Source organism: Sinocyclocheilus anshuiensis, unplaced genomic scaffold, assembly GCF_001515605.1.
Source record: "Sinocyclocheilus anshuiensis isolate Anshui unplaced genomic scaffold, SAMN03320099.WGS_v1.1 scaffold97, whole genome shotgun sequence".
Classification (NCBI taxonomy): Eukaryota; Metazoa; Chordata; class Actinopteri; order Cypriniformes; family Cyprinidae; genus Sinocyclocheilus; species Sinocyclocheilus anshuiensis.
The window spans coordinates 50132-56317 of NW_015540854.1; the positions used below are offsets into that span (position 1 = coordinate 50132).

The 6186-nt window shown below is 37.5% G+C and overlaps 1 pseudogene; it reads left to right on the top strand.

Moving 5' to 3' along the window:
• The first annotated feature begins 407 nt into the window (after nucleotides 1–407).
• Nucleotides 408–3265, top strand: LOC107687789 (homeobox protein Hox-B10a-like; annotated as a pseudogene).
• Nucleotides 3266–6186: the final 2921 nt, after the last annotated feature.

Here is a 6186-nt window from a genome sequence, read left to right on the forward strand (position 1 = left end):
CGTATTTTTTTGGTTAAATATTTATTAACAATATCAAATGCATCACGCAAAGCCCAGTGCGCAGTCCAGTATTTTTGTAACATGTATGGTTGACCTAATATGCAAAGTCATTGCTAAATTAGTTTAGTTCACCTTAACTATATATATATATATATATATATATATATATATATACATAATATTTAAATATTTTAAATCTTCAAATCTTCAAGATTAATACGATTGTCTTCTTGTATGGGCTTCCAAACATTCCCTATGTAATCTGATAGTATTGACTTAAAAAAGGTGAAATCACAATGATTTGGGATGGAAGCTTGATGAAGCACTTGAATTAAGCAGTTCTGCAAGGGGGAGGAGCTTGCCCGTGAACCCCAGTCTCTATTGAGCTCGCATGCAGCAGAAGGAAACGTACGTGCGCCATACTCGTTGAAAGGCCAATAGTAAGGGACACTGTTGCCTTGGCCCAAAATATGCTCCAGCAATGTCATGCTCCGAGAAATTCTCTGCGGTGAAAGTCACACTGTCTAAAGGGGAAATCTTTCGATAGCACGGGTCTAAAGGATCCTTTGCGTGGGGCGTACGGAGGCTCACGTTCTAACCTGGACTGCCAAGTCCAAAATAGCGGGACTACCCCAGCGTATTCGATCGCGCTTCAGACAGTAAAACAGGTTCAGACATCCCCGGTTGAGTAAGCCATGGCTCTGCCGAGTCACCCGTTTATCCATGGAGCTGTGAACTGGGATGGAGAGCACTTGAGTCCCGTCCAGGTTTCTCATGTCAGCGCGTGTCCCATCAGCGCTTCAAGTCGAAAAGAGGACCCCTTCTACTTTTCTGTGGACCCGACAGGGCAAGCTAGACAGCCTCTCGGCATCTCCGCCTTAAGCAGATTCATGACAGATATGGGCTCTCTGAACGGTCCAGAACCTTCTTTTTACTCCGGACACAAATTCCTATCACTCAATACCGACACGGATCCAGAGAGTACGTCGCACTCTTCCCACTGAGACTCCCAACAGTTGCACAGTCTGTCTTTCTCCGCGCCTTCCTGTTCAGAAACTGACAATAAGCCCGATACGCATTATTTAACGATGGAAAGCACTAAATACCCAAGCCAGTGGCGTGAACGCAGAACCAACGGGAGCATCATTACCACACTGAGCATCAGTCAGAGAAGTAGAGACGACACAGAGCCAAATACTCTCCAGACAGACTTTACCGGGAACGATATAACTCCCAGAGAGAGAACGCAAGGTGGGTAAACAAGGTTAAAAGAGGCAGCAGTGTTTAAAGCAAGCCCATCAAAGACCAAGACAAGATTTTATTTTATTTTTTCCTTTCCGAAAGCTGTTGAAGGGTGTAGCCACTGAGACACAAAGAGAACCAGGGCTTGAAAATGAATTTATTGCACCGAATTGCCCCAGACAGACTAAATTGCACGTCGTTTCTCAGAACATCAAAACAGCGGAAGGATCCATTGTCAACTGGAAGCCTTAGTGTGGGCCAGGTGTGGCATTGCTTTAGGACACTTTTTATTGATGTGAAACGAAGAAAGTCACTTCTGGATTCATTTAGTATATACAGTAATTGCTGAAAAGTGTGTGTAGAGTATATTAAGGATATATTTAAATCTAAGCCAACGTCAGCAGATTGGGAACAGCCACGTAAATATAATTTTATTATTATTTTTTATACCAATAGCCTACATGTGTTTTAAGGACTCTGTTAAGCGTGGGAGAGGCCTAACATTTCTAAAAAGTGTATGTGTATGTGTATGTGTGTGTGTGTGTGTTTGGTTAGCCATTTCCCCCAAATAGCCTACACTCTTAAAAATAAAGGTGCTTCAGAAGGTTCTTCAAGCGATGCCATAGAAGAACCATTTTTAGTTCCACAAAGAACCATTCAGTCAAAGGTTCTTTAATGAACTATCTCTTTCTTACCTTATTATAATCTGAAGAACCTTCTTTCGCCACAAAGAACCTTTTGCGAAACAGAAAGGTCCTTCAGATGTTAAAGCTTCTTTATGGAACCATTTAGACAAAAAGGTTCGTCTATGGCATCGTGAAGCACCTTTATTTTTAAGAATATTCACTTGTTATGGAGGCCTATTTTATTTGTTTGGCCCGAAATGCAGTATTTTAAGACATTCTTATGATGCAAAACCTTTAACAAAACATTTAAGAAAGAACGAGAGAAAGCTATTATACATTAGAAAACTGTAAAGGTGACAAGTAGGCTATATGCCTTTTCATCCTCTGGAATGTGAGGGCCAATACTTTTTTTTATTTTTTTAACTTTTTTTTCTTAGGATTCGTCTATTTTATGAACCAGTTATTTGCAAAATATAAATGGTTCATGTCGGTTTAGTTGAGATAATATTTGCAACAAATGAACTACAAAATGTTTATGCGGTTCATATCCTGTATCGTTCTCTCCCTTTCTCCTCATTTGTTTTTCCCTTTCTCCCCCTCACCGACCAACAGAGACACAGTGCGTAGTCTGTCTGTGCTGACATTATTTCCTGTCATAAAATGTCGGACACTGCAGGTAATGGCCGCGAGAGTCAAGCTCAGTGGCTATTTGTTCACTGTGAAGGGCGACTATATAATAGCCTTGTCTCTCTTTCTCTTTTTATCTGAAGACGTGACTTTAGAAAACGCTGCAAATGGCTGGCTGTCGGCGAAAGCAGGGAGGAAGAAGCGATGTCCTTACAGCAAACACCAAATCTTGGAGCTGGAAAAAGAATTCCTATTCAACATGTATCTGACTCGCGAGCGCCGCCTGGAGATTAGCCGGAGCATAAATCTCACCGACCGCCAGGTTAAAATTTGGTTTCAGAATCGCAGGATGAAACTGAAAAAAATGACTCGAGAGCACCAGACAAGGGACCCTGGCACAAATGTCACTGTCTAGTTTGTTATGTAAGACGGTTAAAAAGAACTCAGCGCACAAATCACTGCAGTTATCATCCGTTGCAAGTGGATTGATGCAACTGCTGCTTCTGATGGATTAACGGGAGGAAGCGATCAGTAAGATCTTACTACGGTGTTTCACAATATGTGTTCTATAAGGCAAATGTAAGGGAAATAAATTTAATACCTCGCATGAAGATGAACAGAAAAGTGTAACGAAATAAGACAAGTCTTTGGCTATTCAATGTAAGCTTGTCATATTCACACAGGCCCATGAACAGTGTTTATTGATGTCGTTTAGGTATTTATTTTTTACAGGTTATGAGTGTTACAGCGGTTGTTTTTTTTTTTTTTAGATAGGGCATTTGATATTTTAGTTAACTAAATTACACTCGGACACACCCGAGTAAAAAAATTTAATAAAATCATAAAAGGAAATCCATTATCAGAGGAGTTACATCAAGCACAGGTAGGCCTACTGCTGTTTTGTTTAAAATGTTGTTTGTTGTCTAGTCGTTATATTGGTTCGAGTGAAAAGGCACAGATTTTCTTCTTATGCTGAAGCATGGTCGAATGTATAACTTAAACTGTGATTCTTAAAAATTCTGTTTTGAAAAGCAGTGCATTTTTAAATAAAAGTTACGTGACCATAAAACGTTTAGTTTGTATATTAAGTACGGTGGTCACTTTGAAAATGACCTTATCGGCAGTGTTCTAATTTAGACCATTTAATTGACAATGCATTTTGAAAAATAAGTAGACCTATAAAGGTAATATTTAAAGGTGTAATACAAGCTTTAAATTTTAAATTAGGCCTACTTATTTTTTAATTTTTGTTTTATACAATTCAAGAATTCAGTTCATGACAACTTGTAGCTTGGAGAGACGAAGAACCTGGCATGAAGCTTTCTTTAGTCTTACAATTAAAGGAGAAGGCATTTGTCAATTGTATCAATTACAAAACTTTAATTACGAGCTCACTGTGAACTAGTAATTATTTTATTATTAGATATATTAACAGATTTTGGCTACTTGATTTTGGGTGTAGAATAGATAAGAAAAAGACATTTGAGTTTAATTTGAACAAAACCTTTTGAAATTCAATTTGATTGATAAAATATGTGGAGTCGTTGTCTTAACACTAAATTAAAATATACGAAAAGAAAATATATTATTACTATTTTTTATTAATTTTATTATGGCTATATAATTTTTAACCAGAGACATAAAACATATAATGTAAGCGCATCACAAATTATATTATCTCTGGGATCAATTTCTTGTAAATTCAAAATGGAGCTCCTATTTGAATTTTAGAAATGAAGGTGAAGTTATATTTACCCATCTGGATTCATTTTACGTTCTGCTTTCATCTGCATTATCTCAAATATCTCATGGCTGCATTAACAGACCTATATTTGAATGGGCGAAAAATATTGTGAGCGCTTTCTTGAGTATTTTATATGTGCACTAAGAAGTGTTAACCGGAAATAATGGTAAAGTATGTGAACTTTAGGTATGGATGTTTGAAACTTTGGTATGTTAATTTGCACTGTGAAGGATTTGTATTATTAAATTTGTATTGTGTTATGAGATGTGCTATATTTTTTGTAGGTTTCAATTAAGTGAAGATGAAATGTATCAGTTGTTTACTTTTGTTCCATTCTGTCTGAGAGTTTTCGTCGCGTAAGAAATAATTCTGAACATATGCTGATGTTGCTTGACTTGATACAGTTCCTCCTCTTTTGTCTAAGCCAGTCTTTGCTTTGGTGAACCGCCATGTTGAGAAGGGACAATCCCCAACGTCATTGGCCAGGCAGGGGCCTCTTTTTATAACAGGGGGCAATAGACCCTTTTATTGCCGACAGTCTGGAGAGAACCGGATATGCTTGTGAACTTAAATTACTTTATTTCAAGCAACGTCTTTAAACAGTTCTCGCTATCACCTTTCCCCGCAGTGGGTCAGAAATGTTCCAGTTGATTTCTTGAGATTTTAGCTCTAGTGCTCTCTAATACGGTTCCTCAGTTAAACGGTGCTCTGTTAGAGGACATAGCACTGAAATATGAGTGCTTATCTGGTTCAGTACTTTTGGACGCTAGACTGCTGGCAGCCTTTCAGGTCTTGCCTTTGAACACGGAGAAGACCAAGCTGGTCTGTGATTTAGGTAGTTTCAAGTTGTTGGGCTGGACGTTTAATTTCACAGGAACCTGAAACTGCCTGAATTGCTCCAGTTAAACACACCATTATCCGTTCAACGTGGACTGAGGATACAGTGTCGCCTTCATTGAAAATACGTACTTAATAAGTTGTAAATGAGCGATTCTTACAGATCATGCTCCTGTTATTATTGCAGCCATTACATCGCGTTGTTTCTTTCTTTGACATATTACTTCCACACTCAGTATCTGACACACACACACACACACACACACACACACACACACACAGACACACACGCATATATATATATTTTTACATATATATATATATATATATATATATATATATATTTACACACACACAATTTTTTTTTTTTAATGCTGAACACGAGCAGTATAAATCTGTTCACCCACAACACTGCGTTTCTTCGAAAATGTCCTCTGTTTTCACAATGGCCTGTTTTTATTCCGCGCCGGTGAGATGGAGTCCTACACCATTTTAAAACACATTTTAAGTTTTGAAAATTCCAACACAATGCCTCAATTATATATTAAACTATTATAGAAATATTCAAAATTTTTAGGACACTTAATGTTAATCAATTGTGATCACCTGTAAAGTTTTGCAGTTAGAGTAGAATGAACATATTTTCGTACTATATAATATAAACATACATATTTCATATTATCATTTTTTTTTTACAAACACCTGATCTCTGAAAAAACGCATATATACATCATATCATATCATATATATATATATATATATATATAGGGTACAACGGGGCTAAAGGCCCACCAACAGAAAAAATGTGCCATTCACTGCGCCTAAAATGTATAATTGCAGAAAAAAATATATAAGTTGTATTGAACATTAATGGAGCAACAGTTTAAAAATCACACCATTATCCGTTCAACGTGGACTGAGGATACAGTGTCGCCTTCATTGAAAATACGTACTTAATAAGTTGTAAATGAGCGATTCTTACAGATCATGCTCCTGTTATTATTGCAGCCATTACATCGCGTTGTTTCTTTCTTTGACATATTACTTCCACACTCAGTATCTGACACACACACACACACACACACACACACACACACACACACACACACA